Source organism: Haliotis cracherodii, unplaced genomic scaffold, assembly GCF_022045235.1.
Source record: "Haliotis cracherodii isolate W230 unplaced genomic scaffold, xgHalCrac1.p SCAF_27, whole genome shotgun sequence".
Taxonomy (NCBI): Eukaryota; Metazoa; Mollusca; class Gastropoda; order Lepetellida; family Haliotidae; genus Haliotis; species Haliotis cracherodii.
Window position 1 is genome coordinate 2,174,875 of NW_027266283.1, and position 23,850 is coordinate 2,198,724.

The 23,850-nt window shown below is 38.3% G+C and overlaps 1 protein-coding gene across 2 annotated transcripts in view; it reads left to right on the top strand.

Moving 5' to 3' along the window:
* The window catches only part of LOC139473242 (uncharacterized), a 40,045-nt gene that overhangs the window by 916 nt on the left and 15,279 nt on the right, over positions 1-23,850 (top strand). The gene's annotated exons all lie outside the window — the stretch shown is intronic.

Below are 23,850 nucleotides of genomic sequence, written 5' to 3' on the forward strand. Positions count from 1 at the left end.
TGACCCCCTATCCCGTCTGTCGCCTTTTAGGACAAGCATAGTCGCCTTTTACGGAAAGCATAGGTTCCTGAAGACTTATTCTACCCCGGATCTTCACGGGTCTAATGAGCAGGTGCGTTATAATCATATTGTTCTCCAGAGACTACCAAGGCCTCCTAAATAAATTTAAACAACACAAAGTAAGCTATTATATCCTCAAGCAGTATTCGCATATGCCAATAAAACGTATTCATGGCAAGATTAAACAAACATCTCTGCCCCTTGCGGTCCCACTGCAGGCAGCTGTTGAATAAGGAAGAAAATGTGATGTCACAGAGAAGGGAACGAAATCTTTACTGAGGATGCAGTGTTGAATACATGACCTGTTTAAAAAAACTCGTAGGTTCAATACCTGCCTGCAGGTAAATTGTCCAACAAATTTACACAATCCGAGCAGGATTAAACTTTCTCTAGCTCGGCAGGACCCGATTACATATACAGTAAACTTCGGTTATAACGAACTCGCTTATAACGAACTGGTGGATATAACGAACGGGATTTTAGGTCCCTGCCATTTGCTGTGTCTCTGTTGTATATATGCTCATAACGAATTACGGTTATAACGAACTACAATGTGTGGTCCCTTTGAGTTCGCTATAACCGTAATTAGAAGCTGCTAATATGTCGGATGGATGTCCCAGCGTTTCGATAAGCTTTCCACCATCTTTGCTTCAGCTATGTTATTCCTATTCACATCTGCACCGTACACCTACGCATGCTTACCATAGTTGAATCCATAAAACACTTCTGTGACGCCAATGTATTGTTAAAACGCTCAGTTATTTTTCAGGAATGGAGAGCTGTTTGTCAACTATACATTATATTGAACCAACATTTGAATTACTTTGCACTTGGAAGTGACGGAACTATTTTTAAAAATATTTCGACATGTGAATGCGTTCAAGTTTTGCGGATAACATGTATCGCCAGTGGAGTTCGAACTCGCGTCGTTTAATTTGTTGACGTGATTGTCGGCCCCAGCTACGGCAACACATGAGGGTATGGTGTGAAACATTTACGTCGCGTTTTCCTGACTATGTAATTCATAATTCTCGAAGCTATTTGCATCAATTTTTTATTCCGGGGAATGGTTTTCACTTTATAAGTATTAACACACTTGCAGCTACACTGTTGCATTGAAGTTCATTCCCCTTTTCACTGCAAACACGGTCGTTTTTCCCCGTATATGGTCATTGGACGGAAAAACGACTTTTTTTGGACGCTTTCGAACCATCGTATTTCTATCAAAAAAGCGTCGTTATTTGACATCGGAATTTACTGGGAGAGAACTATGTCATCAAGTACCTCCCTTTTTTGACTGACATTGTCAATCAAGCAACAGCGTCTACTGGTATTTCTACTTCTCAGATTTCAGTGATCAGTTCGCGCGTGTTAGATTACAGGCCTGTTCTAAATTCATCCTCTCATATTACCTTATATTGTTCATAATATCAAAGTTTAATCAACAATATCAAGAGCAGCAATTTAAACTAATAAAACACAAACACAAGGCTGTTATCAAGCGCTAGTGCAAACATTATGCATCGTAAAAACTGTATCGTGACGTCTTCAGAAAAACACTTTCTTGCAAATATACATGTATATACTACGAGAGAGTAAGGCTTACGCTTACTCACCGGTGCAACGTAGACAATATCGCTGATACATATACCACGTTTTTGAATGTTAATACTGAAGACAAACACTCGTCATTACTTTTGCAGTGACGATATGACACTTATACACGTTTCTTGGTAACTTCCAACAGTTTTGCTCTTCATTCTAATAACTTTCCTTTCACATATGCAGGTAGCACTACTCGACTGGTCTGCCATACATCATCATTGGGCAGTTTTCAATTATGGTCTGACTTACTCTGGTGTGACTGAGCGAAGCTTATTGACTCTGTTCTTTCGCCTCTTTCTTTGTGGAATGAGGTTTCACATTTGTAAAATAATCTCTCTTATCTGTCTGCACCATCAACTTAACTGCCCTCACCCCCTGCAGTTCTCCGTCCCAAATTATCAAGCATTGCTAATATGGTTGCTGATTAGCGAGGGAAAGGGTCGCCTGGCCCTCGCTCAGTCCAGCTTTTCTGTGCCTAGCACAGTATGTTGTGAAAACGTAGCCTTGCTGTGGCCAAACATTTTATAACAACTTTGATATGTAAACAGCAAACATAATTCAGTTTTATCTCATTTTAATATATCAATTGAATCCTAAAATATGTCTTCAGCAACCCATGCTTGTCGTTAGAGGCGATTATTCCTGTCTAGACTAACAGTTGGTAAATTATAGTTTAAAAATATAATAAAAAGGGGCCCATAAATGTTCTTCATTTACCTGATGCTGCAGTAATGTTGACTTGCCAAACATTATAGACTTGCCAGGTCTGTATTTGATATATTTGTTTCATGATCTGTATGCCAGACTATTGCTTTTCGTAAGAGGCAACTAAAGGGATCGGGTAGTTAGGCTCGCTGACTTAGTTTATGCATGTCATCGTATCGCAATTGCGTGGATCGATGCTTATGATATCAATCACTTGATTGTCTGTTCCAGACTCGATTATTTACAAACCGCCGTCATATAGCTGGTATATCGCTGCATGCGGTGTTTAACAACAAGCAATCAAACAAACGCTATTGTTAAACACCTTCCAACAATGAGAAATTAAACTTTTATTTTCTATATCTTTAGTTTTATTCATAAAATAATTGGATTAATAATTTAATCATTGTGTTGATTTCTCGTCATACAATGCACATGTTCAAACACCTAAACTTTGAATATTTGATTTTTCACAAATGGTAACGTCAGTGAGTTGCCTCGATCTCTGGTTACCTACTCACAAGAACAGATTAAAATAATTTGTTTGTACTATCTTTTTGTATTTCAGTTTATTTAATTAATAATAGTGAGTGAGTTGGGTTTAACGCAGCTTTTAACAGTATTCCAGTTATACCGCGGCGTGTCAGCTTAATGTGGGAGAAAAGCCCGAAGTGATGCAGGTCTCAGACGTTTACCACTTCGGTGAAACCCACGAGCACGGGTATGGTGCTGACAAACCTAGAAACATAATCGGGGTGAACCGGGATTCGAACCCACAATCATAGGTTTCTGGCGTTCCCAAGGGACGCAACTCTGCACAGCGAATCGCGGCGCCTTAGACGACTGGGCCACCCGTGCCCCCTAATTCATAATAAGAAATTAATAATTCACTTATCACAGTATGGATCATATCCGTGTGTATCACTCTCTGATGTTAAGCTTTTATTGCAGAAATCATAATGAATTCAACATGTGGAAAGATAACACAATTGAAATGCAATATTTCTCAACTTTTAAACTATACATAGCATATACTATAAGAATTAGAATGACTTCAACGGGCAGTGTTTAAGAAAGAAATATAAGCCGATTAGTCCCATTTATCAGATATGGGCTTTAGTATTATTATTATATATCTCCAGATAGATGTTAACATTGTAGATCTCATTATTTGTGGATAATTTAAAAAGCAACATAGACAATATTATGCCTATATATTCTACCATGACGAAAGAATACAGAGTATACAATAACTTTCAATTGTTCAAAACGAGATTTCAAATCACAATATCATATCTGATACGAACAGACTTGTGTGAGGTGGTAATGTTTTAATCTCTACTTTGTGCCCTTGTTCGCGAGCCCTTGTTCTATTCAGCAAACAGTCGGAACTCCACAATATATCCGATTACAATAACCGAGGCTGGCCCAGGCGTGATTCTCACGTCAGTTTTACATGCGATACTGACGCCGTTGTGTATCTCTCAGACCATAGAGAATAAATTTAAAAGGAATCCAGCTCAAGTCTAGAACGATTTGGCAAGTCTAGATTACCTCACTTCTATCCCTGAAAGTAACCACTGTTCTGGTTTCCTTTACATAATATTTAATAGATACATATTTTTAACTACGAATACTTTACTGACACCGGTACTGTCCCTGTGTCAGTAAAAAATTATTGTCGAATTGTCGTCCATTGTTCGATGTCAATACACGAATGACAAGTGCGGATATCAGATAGTAATTGTTAATGACGCGCTACACTATGCTACAAAAATATAATCAAGTTTACTAGTATGTATATTACTACAATGACCATGTACATGATCATGCACTTCGTAACGTCAAATACTTATATTATATTGTGTGATGAATTTAACTGGATCAGTGGTAACATGTGATATTAATATACCATCAATTTCTTTCCCTGCTCAATGTCTACAAAATGAAAATAATGAAATTTAAAACGAGCACAGAACAATTCTTATTTTCAGGCTAGAGGTGTGGAAATCTAGACTTTCCCAATCATTGTAGACTTGAGTTGGTCTCCTTTTTAACTTTGTTATCGTGGGTCTACATCCCAGCTCATACCACACAATAGCAAGACCAGTTTGCCCCCCGCCGGATCTCCTGGGATTTGGTTATATCATCTAACATGGCCAAATGTGCTCTTAAGTAGACAAGACCCTAATCATAGTCCTGCACAATGACCGTGGAATATATTTATTTTATGAAAAAATAATAATCGAGAAATGCATACATAAGCAATTCTAGCCAGCTCAAGCTAGCTCTATTCCACAGCATAGGATTTTTTTATATTTTTAGAGTCAAGAAGGATATTGTGTAATATAAAAAGATTTCAGAGACTAAATGTTAGTCTACCCTAATCAGTGAGGGGTCCTTTATCTTCCCTATTTGACTGCTCATAAAAAGCTGACATCTCTCCTCACAGCTGGTTCATATATATTTTCTGCTGAACATTCGAAACAGAGTGAGTGAGTTTGCACTACATGTGTATATGGTTCTGTTATAAATAATTGCAGCGCTCCATTATGAACGAAATTTGTGTGTGTTGTTTAACGCCGTTCTCAGCAGTATTCAAGATATGATATGGTCTCTGATTCCAGTTGTATATGACGGCGATCTGTTGTATAAGAAATACAAACAACTTGAATCTTGAAAGTTGTAACTTTCCGCAAATCAGTGTCACATGCAGCATACATTATATCAACTGCAATATACTGTGTACGCGCTGGGCTGGAGCACACATTTCCTGCCCCTCTTCCTTCGGCAAACACCTCATGGGGGATGTAATGAGGTCACAGGTCAGGCGTGCACTCGTCAGTTGTCTGATACGGTCAAGAGTAAGATCTTCCAGGCGATCACTGCACTAGAGGACTGTGGATTGTTGAGGAGGTACAACGTGTTTGGAACTGGGAGTTGAACACTAAACACTTATATACTATAACCCCCAGTGGTCAGAATGTATCTGGGCAGAGATTGTGGACTTTCAAGTTACAAAATGACATTCCATTAACAGGCTGAGTGCTGGTCCTTATGTAGAGGGGCCTAGGGATGGTGTCTCTTTAAGACAGATAACGGAGATCATATTACCAAACAAAAACCACTGTGTAACAAAGAGAAGAGTTAAAACATTATCAAACGATATGGATCGGCGAAGGGACTTATGTTTTCAATTATAAACGTACATGTATCAGGTTGAACTTCCACGACAGATATAATTGGTTATCTCTTCCTAGCTGAAATATTAATTGAACTCTACGCCTTTTTTGCACATTTGTGATGGGGCGACAATGCGACGAGACATATTTTGACCTTGAACATGTCGCGTTACGGCATCGTAAATAATAAAAAAAAGATTCAAAGAGCGACAATGCGACAAAGGAAAACATATCGCGTTGTCGAATTGTCGCGCTTTGGCTGATTTTGACACGTTTTGCTTGTTTTTGTAAGGGCGTCAATGCGACAACGCGACAATGTCGAAGATTCCATTGTAATCCGTGCAAATAAAACCGAGTTATGAAATAGAAGCATAACATGCCAATTAAAAGATGAAGTTTTGCAGCTTCTGATTTCATAGCTCTTCAAGAAGGTTTATCAATAATGGGATGGGTGATGAGTTCAACTGCAATACCTTGTCAAATGTATGACATGTATTTCCTGTAGAAACCTATTTTTGATACACGTCAATGTTTTTGACGAACAAAATGCTTTACATGCTCGGTAATAGTGAGGACTGGCATCATTGTGTGTTTCCGTGCTTTTTTCAGGTGAACAATTGACTTGTCATTGCATGTGTTTGTGCCACCTGTGTGGCAGGATACGCTCACCTTTTCGCGAACACCTGTTGGATGGCCTGAACCACTTCGTATTTTTATCCCATATCAGTCTGATACCCCGTGATGTACCTGAAATACTGTTCAAAGTGGTGTTTAATGCGATCGCCGTAGTGTGTTACTGGAACTGTCCAAATTATGTGCAGTGATGTTATGTAATATGTAAAAGAAAGCAATTATCCAGTTGATTTGATTAGAATATACTTGCGTCAGTGTATTTTATCAACCACCACAACCGTATTTGTTAAACACATATAATAACTGATCACATACACGCATGGTGCCTTGACGTGCTACTAGCTTTAATTGGCCATCCCTGAATATAATAGTTTCCCAAACAGAGATCTAGATGTCACATGAGCGTGTGTCAGCTCAGATTGCTTTTCAGTTTTTTTAGTTTTTTACAAGAAATGTATTCCAAACATCTTTAGATGAGAAAGGTCTATTAAGAAATACCTCATTAAGTCAATCACAATGACAGAGCGTCTTAAAACATTTACATCAAGTACAAGACTGAATGGCCGACACAATAAACGTGACGGGAGATATTTCCGAAGCTGCTAATGTAACTGTGGCTGTTTGTCATCACTGATCAATTGGTCGATCATTGAAAGGTGATTGTAAAGATGTGTCAAATAGATAGTAAGTAGGTACATTCATAAATTGTTGTAGACTGTCACTATGATAGTTTGGGTGTGCTTTTCTTCGATTCATTCTCTTGGATGGGTTGTAGCGTGGGTATCCTTGAACGGGCATGCATTCAAACTCTCTGATTTATCCCAATGTATGCTAAGATGCTAAGTTCAAACATATGTGGTCTAAATGATGAGAAACAACGCTTCTGTATGAATTTGTGCTTGGGAATTCCCAAGGGTTTCCCCAAGAATATGGAAGGAGTCAATGTTTACGTCATTTCAAGTATACAGTCACGTGAAAAATGTATGAACGTCAAAATGTGTCGTCCATTCCTCATATTCTTCAATTTCGCGGTCATGTGACCAGCATCTCGTCCAATGGAAAAGCCGTATATCGAGGTAACTTCACATTACAAAAATAGTTACTGTTATAACCAAATAAAACATAATCCATTATCCGATAGAGGTAACTGTGCATAGCGGAGGGATTTGTTACCTCAATACACAAGTAACATGGTTTGGTTTGACTTCTTGGTGCGGTTCTGAATTCCATTAACATGTCACATATCCTGATACTGACTAATCAGCAAATCTCGTTGCACTGCGCACGACAGATACTAGAGCAAGGCATGCCAGAAATACGAAACCTAATGCTCTCTAACGGAAGCCTTCGGCATCACGCACGTCGAGAGACCAGCGCCATCGGATTGGCCGTTAACAGTTGTCCAAGGAGGAGCAAAAAGCATAGTTTTTCCGTCTATTTTACGCTTGAAAAACTCGACGTTTTTCCGGAAATATTCTGGACGCTCACCAATTAATCAATGTTAATTAATTTTAGTCGTTTTTCGGTCCAATGACCATATACGGAAAAAACGACGCTTTCGTGTTTGCAGCATTTACAATATATATTCTTTCCAACGTACATAAAAGTGTGTTTTCGAGTTTTTGTCAATTGTGTTGGAATCACAAGCGATAATTGTAACTTGCGGTGACATGTAAACATAAAACGCCTTATGTAAAGCTTGTAGTAAGTAAGATAGTAAATAATAATATTCAATTCGCGTTATAATACAATGATACATCTGTAATCCTCACGCTTTTGTTCACAGAATTGCCAGGAGGAAAACTGATTTAATAAGAGAAGAAGTTTGCCATTACAAACATGCACAGGCATCATCTGAATATAATGATATATGATGTTACGATACTCTACCTATAGACACGAACTATTCAAAAAATGGGCCATGTAGGTCACGTAGACAGGGGCTAAAGATATAATACCATCATGAACATTTCATGTGGTCATTATTGCTTCATTTTAGCGAGAAGGATACCCTGCAAAACACCAAACGTTGAGTTACAAACATTCACCCAGTAGAGTAGGAGGTATGCAAATAAATAGAGGTTATCACGCGAAGGTGTTTGGGGATGGTAAATATCCTGCATTAGGAATAAACATTGTATTTAGCGAGCCTTGGCGAGCTAAATACATAGTGGTCATTTCAATTCATTTTGTCATTATTGCTTCATTTTAGCGGGAAGATTACCCTGCAAAACACCAAACGTTGAGTTACAAACATTCACCCAGTAGAGTAGGAGGTATGCAAATAAATAGAGGTTATCACGCGAAGGTGTTTGGGGATGGTAAATATCCTGCATTAGGAATAAACATTTTATTTAGCGAGCCTTGGCAAGCTAAATACATTGTGTTTATTACTAATACAGGATATTTACCATCCCCAAACACACTCGTGTGATAACCTCTTTATCATATAATGTCATTCTTCAATTCTGTGCTTGAAAATCGCTTCCCCTCACTCACAAACATTACCTAAACATTGCGAGTTTTCCTGGAATGCGCGCATTGATATTTATTACGTCACAGGGTAGGTGATGTGTCAGTCGGACAGTGACAGTAGCCAATATAGTTCAAACTGAAATCTCTTTCTTATACAGTGGCGAAGCAACATATACGCAAAACAAAAATTGTTTTTACTTGCCTTTCGCGACAATCCATCGGTCTGTCCGCTAGAGTAGCTGCCCTTTGTCAAAAGGAAGCTACTCTAACCCTAGTCTATGAGACATCACGGTCAGTGATTGTTCACAGTCGGCCTGTTCTGTCATAACATTAAGAAGTGTAGTCAGATGTATACACAGCGCCAAAACGAAACAAGGTAACAATTCATACATATTTCGCCTAAACCCAACTATTTTTATTTGTGGAAAAAGTTTCAAGCCGCAGAGGTCTACAAGCACAGATATGGCTTCTGATCCCGCTTGGCTAGGCCTAGTGCCCTCGCAAAATTGTTTCGAAATTTATATCTCCAAAGTTGCCCAAACTTATAAAATGCCTTAGTTACGTCGCAGTTCGACACTGACTTTCAGTATATAAGACTGTTTTTTTTAATAATTGTATCAATTATCCCTGTTAGTTTATCCAGATTCACGATGGTTAATTCTGACTCGATCGCCGAACGACAAGTGCGACGCCATGTTTGTTTATAAACACTGAAAGTAGTCCCTACTTGACCTTTGATATTTGCATCTCTATCCGCATATGACCCCAACGGATATCGTTTTTATCCGTTGGCTTTATCCTGCCGAGAAACCTACCCATTATATGATAAGTATATATATATCTACCGATATGCTGGCGCCCAAATACAAAACACTCTAGCGAATGTAATTTTCACAATTTGTGATATATAAAAACTACATTTGTTTTTTTAAATTTTACAAATCGATTGTTTATATGCTAAAATACATTATTTATAATATAATTATTATCTTACTGATATCTAAAAATTCATTTTGCGATATCAATAAATATAACATGATATAATAAATCAGATTTGTGATATAAAGTCATTCTTTGGAATCCATAAATGATTTACTGATATCATAAAATAAGAAATAAATAGTTTAAATTGGCGCCTTATATAGTGTTCACTATTTAACATCAATAAGACGTCACCTAACAACAGGTGTGATAATGGGCCCTCGTCAATATGATGCATTATTATGCCTCAAAGTGAGATTGACCAAACAGAGTAGAACTACTAACCCTATATTGGGCCGTATACCGTCAGTAAAAATCCAAGATGGTTGTTACTGACCTAATATGGGTCCGTATGCCGTCAGTAGCAGCCATTTTGGATTTTCCAACACCCACCTCACATATTTCACATGACAATATGTGAAATATAGAAATTCGTCATTCGACACTGTTTTTTTGTTTTAATGTTATTAATTGTGATGTGCAAAGACATTAATGTTCAAAGATACCACATTCGTGACTTTATTAATATAAAATTTAGAGAAAAAAGCTTACAACGGAGGTAACTGATTTACAAAAAGCAATGTCAGAGAACATAATATAGGATGACGTCACAAACAAGAAACGTGACGCAAATGACGTCACGTAGCAAAAGAATAGATAACAGCCCGTCGTAAAAGGGGAAGGCGGACTGCTATCATGTTACAGTTGCCCGCAGATTTCAGATAACATGCTGGCATTTTAATGAAAAAGCTATCCATTTTACATATAACACTTGTTTAAACGTTCACATTTAGTGTATTATATATTCCATGGTTAACGTTTATGTTTACATTAAAGCGTTGTATCGGAAAGATATGTACCTAGTCCTGTCCTATCCTGTCGGTTGTGTCAAGTTTTCATGTGAGATAAAGATACCAAATAATGTAAACTTTTCGGCATAATAAATACGTTATGATGTCTTTAGTTGCCGTATTCGCCTCGCCCAATATCTTTTTGGTAACCTAATATGACACCGTATACGGCAACTAAAGATACCATAACTGATATTATCAAGTGGCCCGCTCATTGCTGATAACACGCGGGCGGTACAATGATAATTCTATCCATTGCAGGTATAAAGATATTTGAACCAAAATAAGGTTGAAGTTATATCAAATTATTACTTCATAATTCAGTAAGCTACAGAGCCTTGTGGCTCTATATTTGCAAAAAAATATACATTTTGTGTACTATTCTAAGTAATGACCACAATCACATAATGAACGATTGGGTTATTATAAGGGTAATGCTATTTTTAAAGGGCGTTTCATTTCCAGAAGCCCGAGGTCTTCCATTAATTGCCCGACAAAGGAGCGCAGTTGAAAAGAGGGCTTCTGCAAATGAAAATACCCTGAAAATAGCTTTACCGTTATTATAGCTAAAATGGATGGAATTTTTTATCAAATAAAAAGAAACAACAATATTGGGTTTGAAACATTTACTGCAATCAACACGAATGTCACTGACCCACTTTTACAAATATGGAAACGTCATAGAACAAACCAGATGACGTCACTATTGAACGTGACGTCAGCGATCCTATCCTATGACGTCATCTAACAACTGGCGTGATAATGGTCCGTTGTCAAGCAATATGAGGGTATTATCAAGTTACAGTGGCCCGCTCATTTCTGATAACATGCGGATGGTTTAATGATAATTCTATCCATTTTAGCTATATTATATTAGGGGGGACGGGTTGCCCAGTCGTCTAAGGAGCCCCGATTCGCTGTGCAGAGTTGCGTCCCTTGGGCACGCCAGAAACCTATGATTGTGGGTTCGAATCCCGGTTCGCCCCAATTATGTTTCTAGGTTTGTCAACACCATACCCGTGCTCGTGGGTTTCACCGAAGTGATAAACGTCTTAGACCTGCATCACTTCGGGCTTTCCTCCCACATTAAGCTGACACGCCGTCATATAACTGGAATACTGTTAAAAGCGGCATTAAATCCAATTCACTCACTCACTCACTATATTATATTAATGCATATGTGACCATTGATGTGTAGAATGTCTTACTGCAGTCAGGTAAGATTGAACAGATTAGAGGTGCATTGCAATACCCATCGATGTTACGTTAAAAAAACTAGAGATTACGTGGAACATAAATATGTCAGGCTTCTTAATGCTTAGTTATTTTTTTCTGGAGAATCTGTTTCTTATACAAGTGCTGGACCACATTTCAACATTAAACTATATGAATATTTATACATAAAGCCCAGCGAATGAAGAAAAATGTAAATACGTTTGACTATTTAACAGATGTCAACACCTTTGGGATTGCCTAAAAGTCGGGCCGGGTCAGGCCAACGGGTAATACTAAAATGGACTGCAGGCTATTAAAACGAAACGTGCATATCTGGACGCATATATATACGTTTGACTATGTAACAGATGTCAAGACCCGTTTACGCGGTAACATTTAGCTACAATCAAACGGTAGCAGCTTGTCATACTTGAAATTGAAAGGATTACAAACAGTGAATGTCGTATAATCGATGGTACATAATGACATTTAGAAAACATGGTTACCTCGTTAACAGATTGATATTTGTCGATTTTTATTAATAGTCAAGGCCTCTATTTCAGTTCGGTTGCTTCACCATTTTACCGTCATTGTATTGTTCCAACCGTGTATAATTTTCCACGACCAATTACCCCCAAAAGCATGCAGCTGAAACGCCCTACTTGAACAAGTTTTGTAGTCACGATATCTCTGCGCATTCAACCGCCTGTTTCATTTCGATAACGGTGTAGTTGGTTGTATTCGCGCGTTTGCTCTTCGTCAACGTTGAATAATTTATGTCACAGAAATACCCTCGTTCTTTCTTTATGAACATAAACGTCGGTAGGATCCTACGGAAAGATTGTATCATTTCATTATGTTATTACCTATTATTCACGCTTGGTGTGACAGGTGGAATTTGAACATTATGATAGCGTCAGCAGGGATTATAGAGGTCATAATACATAACTTTATAATTAGTTGCTTTTCATCCACAGAAATTGGCATGTGAAGATCATACTTAAATATATTTAAGTTACATTGCAGCAATGTAGATTGTTTACAATTTACAGTGCATATAATGTGTACAATAAAACCAAAGAAACGTATATATATTTTTACACACTTATTTTTGTACTATTTAAAAATGTGGAATTTTAAGACATTTGGCTTATTTTGATAACATCTAGGTAACAAATAAAATATATCGCTGAAATCGGCGAGTATAGTCATGGTGCTGTCAAACCTAAAACCCTAATCAGGGCGCCCAGTTTTGACTTACCAAGTGCCTTAAAGTGAGTGAGTGAGTGAGTATGGTTTTACGCCGCTTTTAGCAATATTCCAGCAATATCACCCAGAAATGGGCTTCACATATTGTACCCATGCGGGAATCGAATCCGGGTCTTCGGCGTGACGAGCTAACGCTTTAACCACTAGGCTACCCGACCGCCCCTTAAAGTGAGTATATTCTTAGACATGTTAAAGGTGATTGATCCCACAAGATATAGAGAACTGTCATTCAGACGGTAATGGGTGATGATGATTTTCATAGTGTTACTGGGGAATGCTCCGTACCATCATTTGCTCCAACGTTGTAACTGTCACGCGTCTCAACTGCGCCATGACTGTGCTTACATATCGACTCCCTGTATTTAGTATCGGTAACATTCATTCTACTGCGGTCCAAATTTATCAGCTTTTTCATCTATTGTTGCAAGCTTGACTGATTTCTTTACACAATAAAAACTCTATAAAACTTCTGTATTATTAGAACATACAAACGTAAAGTAAAGCTGCCATGTTATATGTAGTCCAACAAGCTGGTGATAACTTCGTCGCAATAAGCTGAAAAATTGCTGGTGTGACGTAACATTTAACATCACTCACAGACAATATATATTTCTTGGGAGAGTAGACCGCCTCCGTGGTCTTGTGGTAGAGCGTCCGCCCGGAGAGCGGAAGGTCCAGGGTTCGATCCCGGGCCGCGTCATACAAAAAGACGTTAAAAGATTGTACTTGTTGTTACCCTGTCTGGCGCTCGGCATTAAGGGGCTAAAACAAGGACTGGTCGGCTCGGAGTCAGTATACTGTGTCTGAGTGGGGTATTCATGTTAAACTGCGGCATGGTATCTCAGTGAGCTAGCACTATAAATCGGCATCAGTCCGGACTAGTACAAGCAGCCACACACACACATACACGTGCATGCACGTCGCTATATAAGTGCAATAATCTTGGACGCGACGTTAAACCCCATTTCACCTCACCTCATCTTGGGAGAGTAGGACAAATCCCTATATTTGGCCGTTTACCGTCAGTAAAAATCCAATTGTTACTGACCTAATATGAGTTCGTATACCGTCAGTAACAGCCATTTTGGATTTTCCAACACCCACCTCACATATTTGACATGACAATATGTGAAATATAGAAATTCGTCATTCGACACTGTTTTGTGGTTTAATGTCATTAATTGTGACGTTCGCTCGGACAATACCCCGCACTGACATTTCCCTATACTGGTAATATAAATAATTTATATTAATTTATATTAACAATTTGAATGTACAGCTATAATCATATCACTGCAAACACGAAAACGTCGTTTTTTTCCGTATATGGTCATTGGACGGAAAAACGACGTTATTTGGACGTTTTCAAACCATCGTTTTTCCGTCCAAATAACGTCGTTATTTGACATCGGAATTTACTGGGAGAGAACGATAGCGTTAAGCTCCTCCCTTTCTTGATTGACATTGTCAATCAAGCAACAGCGTCTACCGGTATTTCTACTTCTCAGTTTTCATTGGTCAGTCCCCGCGTGTTAGATTACAGGCCTGCGTTTGACGCTGCACTCGAAGCGCTTAGCGGAAGTACTGAAATCAATCGTTCTGCGCATGCGGATTACTTAATGCCTTGACCAAATTTTCCGTTCTGTGCATGCGCGATTTCGCGTATTGTTTCCTAGAATTAATGTCACCACTATTTTTACAATGGTTCATAAACACAATCACGTGAAGGTTCGGAATCGTAACGAGTAACTCCATTTAAATTGAAGAGTATCCCCAGTGATATGGGAGATTCCAAGATGAAACTATTCTATGGCTATCTAGGCTGCCACCCAAACCGATCTAAACGGGACCCGATAGCTTATTGTATGCTATATAGTCATATGGAAGTGGACAAGAACTATACATTGTATTCCGGCCGATTGTTCTTGCATTTACTTATAAGTCAGGAAAATGGACTTAAAAGGGGAGTTGTTGAATGTAATTTTTTTAATTATTAAATGTTGCCTATACACTAATCTGGACGAACTTCTCATTGTTCTGTTTATGTCATCCTATATACTATTAGTATGTTACCGTTCTAAAGTCATCCTCTCACATAACATTATATTGTTCATAGTATCAAAGTTTAATCAACAATATCAAGAGCAGCGATTTAAACCACTGAAACACCCAAACACAAGGCTGTTATCAAGCGCTAGTGCAGACGTGATGCATCGTAAAACTGTATCGTGATGTCTTCAGAAATACAATTATACTACGAGATAGTACGGCTAACGCGTGACTCACCGGTGGAACAAAGACAATATCGCTAATACAGATATAACGTATTTGAATGTTAATACTAAAGACAAACAATCATTATTTTTGCAGTGACGATATAACACGTATACACGTTTATTGTTAACTTTCATCAGTTTTGCTCTTCATTTTAATAACTTTGTTTTCACATATATATGTAGCAATACCCGACAAGCATGTCATACATAATTATGGGGCAGTTTTCAATCTTGCACTGACTTACTCTGGTGTTAATGAGCGAAGTTTATTGGCTTGTGTGTAAAACCCCGTTTTTCTGGTAATCCTATTATTACTTAGTTTATTTCTATCTAATGACACCCTGTACTCTGGATCATGGCTCCGTGACTATCCATAACAATTAAGATGAACATTCAGTTCAAGTAAATGAATGAGTTTGTTTTGACGCTACAGTCAGTCAAAAAACCAATGCTGTGAGGTTTGATAACACACTTCCACCAGGTCGAACATCGTGGATCCTCATTTTCTGCCTAAAGAGAATCATAGTTCATATGCTAATCCATCTGCGAATACCCTCCCACTCAAGATGACCTTACTTGTTGCTGAATCTATCATCTATCCCCCCAATCTCAACCCCCACGCACCCCCCCACCCCGCACGCACGCACGCACGCACACACACACGCACACGCACACGCACACGCACACGCACGCGCACGCACACGCACACGCACACACACACACACACAAACAACTGACCTAATTAACCTGGATAGGAAATACTGCTGATAGCCTCTGGTCAACTCAGCCGCGCCACCGCAGAATGTCCGTCCAACTCTGCAGGGGGCATTCTCAGTGGCTTCAAACGCGCTAAAATGTTTTCGCCTTGCATCCACGATGGTGGACAAGTGAAATCGTATGAAATTTGGCTATTTTAGGTCTTATCTCTTTTTTGATTACCCAATAAAGTCAATTCATAGTTACACGGTTGTGAAGCTTACAACTTTATAAGACTTATTCATCTCATTCCAAAAAAGCTACTCGCGCTCACACAAAGTTGTAGTTATTATGTCACTGTTTTATTTCTTTAAAAATATATTACATGTTCAACAATAACAATTAAGATGAACATTCAATTTCCGATATTAGTAAATGAATAAGACATTAGTGTGTTTTACGCCACAATCAGTCAAAGACCAACGTTGTCCGGTCTGATGACACACAATCTACCAGGTAGCACATTGTGTACACCCTATCCCCATTGAAGTCTCCACTGTGGGTATTCCTGGGGACGAAAAGGTCCCATGTACCTAGGAATTTCATCAATACATTCATGCGCGGCATTCTCTGCCTAAAGAAGATCATATAGTTAACATGCTAATCCAACTCGAACTACCATCCCGCTCAAGATGAATGTTTTATGTAACATCCAACAGGCCCACATTTACGCACGCACGCACGCACGCACGCACGCACGCACGCGCACACACATATTTGGATTTACCAATCCCTGAATTGAGAAGACGTGCGTTACGAAGCTCCTCCAAGTCATCATCAATATCCGTATATGTCTGTGATATCATTACCCATCCAAAGCCGAATATACATTTATTGTGTTTTCTTGACAACAAATGTTATAATTGGGATAACACTTTCTGAGTAAAGTACAGATTCTCGTACTTTCTTTGGTTGAGTCCCGTCCGGGATTTGAACCCACACTGTGAGTGAGGCACCCAATCGCCAGAACACAATGTTGGCGATCTAACCCAGCCACCGAACCAAAAATGTTAGTCCAGATGACGTATACTTTGTGTACTCCTCTGACAAGAGAAAAATGGCACGGCTTCTATGACCGAAAGCTTTGAACCAACAATGCCTTTAAGAAAGTGGTCAACAGTAACACACATTATATTTGGATACCACTTTCTCAGTAAACTACATATTTTTAGGGTGGAGATAATAGACGTTGATGGTTGATTATCAATGGACAAATTAAAGCCAAAACTTAACTTATGAATGATTGGTAATGGGAAATGGACAATGGGCAAACGGGAGGCGGGGTAATCAGCGCCATGCCAGTTATCTGTTGGCTTCCCTTGTTGCGTTCCCTTCTTTGCTATCTTTTTACTTTTGTTGTTCTTACAGGTATAAATATATGTTCTCTGCCTCATAGCATTTAATAATATGCACCTGATGAAGGAGAAAGTATATATTCCGAAACGCAGTGTTCCTCCGTTGACATCCATAAATATTTTTCCTTGTGTGTATCAGTTCTTAATGCCCTTCAAAGACTCAATCTAGCTTTGTTTTTAAATGTGGTGATATTTGCGTAGAATATAATATGGTCATGCCTATATACATTTGGGTCTTTGTCTACATAAGCATTTAGACATACAATTTAAAGCTAAGGACATTGCTAATTCTGCAGGCATGAAGTACACGCCATAGCAAGCTGTGATCTTTATTCATACTTTAGATATTCGTAATGGAGATCTGTAACTGAAGTTTACCGTAATCTTCCGCAACTCTCACCTCCTGACCAGTTGAACGTCTTAGTGCATTCAGATGCCATTGTAAAATTCCAGGCTGCCCCTCTTTCTGTGATGTTTTGACGGATGAAATCTATTGCGTTATAATAATCTCTGTTTGCTTATATATAATATGTACATGTTGTAAAATATTTACGATATTTTAAACGTGTAATTCGATGCATATGCAATGCAGTGTGAACATAAGTGCGGATGCACGAAGGCGGTTATAGTCATAGTTATACTGCGATGGATGTAGGGGAATGGTAGGGGGGCGTATGTATGTATGTATGAAAGCACGAATACCGATACATGAGGGCGGATATAGTTATAGTTCGATGGATGTTGGGGAATGGTGGGAGGATGGATTATGTATGAAAGCATGCGCATGGATCCATGATGGCTGACGTAGACATAATGGTGGGTAAAGAAGAATGTGTGTGTGTGTGTGTGCGTGCGTGCGTGCGTGCGTGCGTGCGTGCGTGATACGAGGGTTGGCGAACATGTTGTCAGATGATTGTGTGAGTAAGTTAAGTGGTTGAGGATGTGGCGGGTATGAGTATTCGTACATGCAGACTTGGGGTTGGGGGACTGGGTGTGCCTGTACTGAGGTCTTTTGTTTCACTCACTTATAGTGTTTTCTTTCACTCAAATACTGTTTTACGCATTTTAATGACTGAAACTGTAGTGACTCAAAGGTCATACTGGCCGGGCATTCAACATATCTACCCCAACTACATACGTAGCCATTTTTATGGTGTACAATTCTTCTTCTACCTCTCTCTCACACACACACAGACAAACACACACACACACACACACACACACACACACATACACACACACACACGCATTAATTGTTTTATTAAATGTATCTTCGAGAGTCAGTAAGAAACTAGAAATAACTGCCTTTGTTCTGCAAACCTCACTAAGTTTCAGCTTTCGCCTCTTCCTTTGTGGACTGAGGTTTCACATTTGTAAAATGATCTCTCTTATCTGTCTGTACCATCAACTTAACTGCCCTCACCCCCTGCAGTTTTCCCGTCCCATATTGCCAAGCAGGTGACCCACAAGGAGGAATACCGCCCTCCCTCAGTCCAGTGATACTGTTCCTAGCACAATATGTTGGGGATACGTAGCCTTGCTGTGGGCAAACATTTTGTAACAATTTGGCAAACTTTGATATGTAAACAGCAAATATTATTCAGTTTTATTTCAACAAAAACGGAAAAAATCTGATCTTACTTATTTTTGTGGATACCATAACAATAAATCAAGCCAATAGATCGTTTGAGCTGGCATGAATATAAAAAATAATTAGCAAGTCGATAGTCACAATTCCCTCTGTTGGTCCCACGTGAAATGTTCTTCACGAATAGAATAGATGGCTGATAGACGTTCGACCGAATAATATCATTTGCTAACTTCAACTGTTCATCTAATTTCCATGAATGTATGTTACATAGTTCATATGTTCATGGGCTTCTACACTGAATGTATAATGTGGAGGACTACTTCGCTTGAGGATAAGTAACATAAATAATGATGATAATTATGATAGTATTGCCATTATTATTCCTTCAGATTATTAAAAAAAAAGTTATTATGTTTTCATAGAGAGAAAGAGGTATGGAGATTGTGAGATTATTTTTAGCATCGGAATTGTTAACATAATTCTTAAAGATATTATGTTTTGTTTGTTTGTTGTTAAATGCTGCTCTCAGCAACGTAAGGATATTAAAACATTACATTTAGGTTCAGTTGTATTTTTATATTTGTATCATTTTGCAAATGTTACAGAGACCTGATAAGGGATATATAATAATGTATAGTCGCTATTCTTAAAGTAAGAATATGTTAGATTTATCAACCAGAAATATTGCACACAAGAGGATAACCATATTTCATGACACTATTCAACGTCGAAGTCAACGATATTTGTGTATGTTATTGCTACATGACACGGATACGTCATGATAAAGCAATTAGAAATTGGCATTTGATGATATAAGATAGCTACGCGATAAATCACAAAGAACAAAGAAGGAAGCGATATTTATTTCACGATAAAAATTGTTCTATCATGACGTCATATATTGAGATTCGAACATGCACTCGCAACTTGAAAAGTAAAATTTGTAAATTTGACCTTATTTTTGAGAGGTATGTGTCTAGTGAGTTGTTCCCAATAAATGTTGCTGGAGAATCCGAAAGTGAGAGTGATATGACAATCGGTATTGGGAGAAAAGGTACAGATGATCAACGAGAAAATTGTGAGAATATGCGGGACCAAACTCAAATCCTAAAATGGATTTATCTAGCATGGCCGCTGTCGGATTCTATTCAAGGAATCATCATTATTTAAGTACGGGTAAATATTGTAAAGCGTGTATTTTTTCCTAATTTAACACCCTAAAAGAGGCTGTACGTAATGTTGATATCTCATATAGAAATAAACGAGTCTCGGTCGTTGTTTATCGTACAATAAACAACTCCCACTCGTCGTTTGTTTCTTAATTACATGACCATATACACTAACTTTATATCTTTTCATGTTTATCGGTCAACAAAAGCGACATAAGCATTTCCATTATCATGAGAAACCCTTGCCAAAAGTAGCGCCAACTGCACCATTGCGACAACATCGGGAGCATGTTTCATGATTCACCATAATAAATGATGACATTGGATGCTCGCAAAAACGCGAGCTCATTCCGATCCACTAGTGGCACCCGCCACAAACACATCCAAAGGCAAGCCAATTGTTCACCCGAAAAGGCAGAGAATTGCATCTGACATCATTTTTGTCATTGATACGTCAAACCTGGAAATGCCGTCTACACGTCCAACACAAAGCCCAAGCCAGGACCCAAATCCTTCAAACCGGGCCAAAGTTTAATTAATTACATACATTTCCCCCTAACCTTAAATAATCTCTACTAGTTCTGAAGTAAATCGTATTTACCCGTATGAATCGTCTTATGTTATTTATTGCCGATAAACAGAATATGCACACTTTCTGAAAGTACTGTGTGATAAGTCACGCACCAAAACCTATACTCTCGATATACATGCTCCTCTTACTTAAAAAAGAATAACAAGGGTTAACAGGATACGTACATTAAAGTACCATGCTTTCCTGATGTGCTCTCATTCTAATTTGAAATAATGGCATAAATAGTTACCACTCATCTTTCAATATGTTTCAAGGTTGGGTTAATTACGAACATATTTGAATATGTACAACATCTATACTTACTTATCTTTATACTTAAAGGCATCAGGTTTGTCTGTCATAAGACCCCGAAACAAATATGTCCAACACAGCCCAATATTTGGCTCTTGGCTCCTTGTTCTTATATTTTATAAGTATTGTTTAAACAACTGTTTTTTTCTGTAAAATATGTTCATTTCAGAAATTAGATGTTATTCTAGCATCAGGTCTGTGGTACGTTTACTGCATCAGCATTACATTAAAACAATATTACATTATATAAATTCATACAGAGGAAATGCTTAACATTTATCTTTTAGGGAAGAGTGCAGGACGACTTGCTTTATACATATAAATGTGGACATATATGTATGGACATTTGGATGATACAGATATACCTCCTTAAAGATAGTACAGTGTTCGTAGATGACTGTAGACAATGGAATAATTATGTGAGTAATCGGGTTAATACCACGTTCAGCAATATTTAGCCATATTGCGATATTGGTTTCCAACATACAAGACGGACCATGAAATTATGACTTGAATTTGGACCTGGCTTTCTGGTGTGATGTAACACCCCAGAATCTCCGGTAGAAAAAGGGCTCAAAGCACGAATTAAGATCACGAGATGATACTGATGTATGCATCTGGACACATATTTGCGTAGTATTGCTACCTTAATTCATCAGTATATATGTATTTTGCATAAAAGGATATTATAGGATCGACGCTGACGCGCATATAACCTATTCACCAGTGCTGTAATATTTCATTTCTTCTGACACATATCGACACGAGAAATTATATTTAAATTTAAAAGGAGCCCAAGTGGGATAGAAATTTGAGTCTGAACCTGTTGAACAAGGCTTGTTTCATTTTGGGCTATAGCATTGCCGCAAGGCCTGGGCGGAAGGGAACACCTGTTTGCACCCATCAGATACCAATCACAACTTCTCTCTCCAAACGAAAACAAAATACGAAAAATGTCGGAAGTGTATCCTTCTAATTTTCTATTTAGATACATGTTTTAACTTGTAATTATATGTATCTCATGTATTATTGGTATCTGTGATGCTGGTACCGTTTTGTTGCCATTGTGTAGCTTTTGTGGAGTTATTATGAATATCAAATACATGCCTTGAAATATGGACTTCCATGACGAAAGAATACAGAGTATACATAACTCGCAATTCTATATATTCAGCAAACAGCCCAAAACCGAAACTCCACAACATATCTGATTACACTGATTAAGGCTGTCCCAGTTCTCCATGCGATACTGACGCCTGTTCGTCTCCCAGACCATACAGAATAAATTTAAAAGGAATCCAGCTCAAGTCTAGAACGATTTGCAAGCCTAGATTGCCTTAATTCTATCCATGAAAGTAAGCATTAATAAAAAAATATTGTTCTTGTCTGCTTCAGATTATATTTTGTAGATACTTATTTTAACTAGGAAAATTGTACTGACACCGGCGCTGTCCCTATTGAAGCTATCCATAAGAATTTCGAATTGCCGTCCATTGTTCGATGTCAATACATCGATGACAAGTGAGGATATCATAAAGTAATCGTTGATGCCGCGCTACACTTTGATAAAAATTATAATCAAGTTGACTGGTGTGTACATTACTAAAGTGAACATGTACATGATCATGCCCTAATAATCAAATGCCGTAATGTCAAATACTAATTTATTATTGTGTGATGAATTTAACTGGATCAGTGGTAACATGTGATATTAATATTCCATCAATTTCTTTCCTGGTTGGTCCATCCATGTCTACAAAATGAAAATAATACAATTAAAATGGAGCATAGAACAATCCTTAATTTCAGGCTAGAGCTGTGGAAATCTAGACTTTCCCAATCATTATAGACTTGAGTTGGTCTCATGTTTTACATTATTCTCTTGGGTCAACGTCACAGCTCATACCATTCACTAACAAGACCAGCTTGCCCCCCGCCGGAGCTCCCGGATTTTGGTTATATCATCTAACATGGCCAACTCTGCTCTTAAGTAAACAAGAACCTAATCAGCGAGGGGTCCTTTATCATCCCTATGTGGCTGCTTATGAAAATCTGATATCTTTTCCCAAAGACCTGGTTAATATATTTTCTGCTGAATATTCGAAACAAATAGAGTGAGTTGGTACTACATGTACATATGTATACGGTTCTATTTTAAATGACTGCAGCGCTCCATTATGAAAACAATTTGTTTTAACGCCGCTCTCAGCAGTATTCCAGTGATATATGACGGCGGTCTGCTGTATATGAAATATATGCAAATTGAATCTTGAATCTTGAAAGTTGTAACATTTCCGCAAATGTATCACATGCAGTATACAGTATATCAACTGCAATATACTGTATACATCAGTATACAGTGTGTCGCGAGCTCTGCGCTGGGCTGGAGCACACATTTCCTACACCTCTCCCTTCGGCAAACACCTCATGAGGGTTGCAACGAGGTCACAGGTCAGGCGTGCACTCGTCAGTTGTCTAATACGGTCAAGAGTAAGATCTTCCGGAAGACCACTGCACTGGAGGTATGTGGGTTATTGAGGAGGTACTACGTGTTTGGAACTGGGAGTTGAAAGCACTTTTAGAGAAGAGCTCATAATAAAACGTTATGGTCTCGCGGACGGACTTGTGTTTTCATTTCAAGACGTACATTTATCAGGTTGAACTTCCTAACTGTAACAATAACTGAACTTTACGCTTTTTATACACATTTGTGATGGGGCGACAATGCGACAACGAGACATATTTTGACCTTGAAAATGTCGCGTTACGGCATCGTCGCCCTTTTGTAAAATAAAGAAAAGGATTATCAAAGAGCGACAATGCGAACACGCGACAATGCGACAA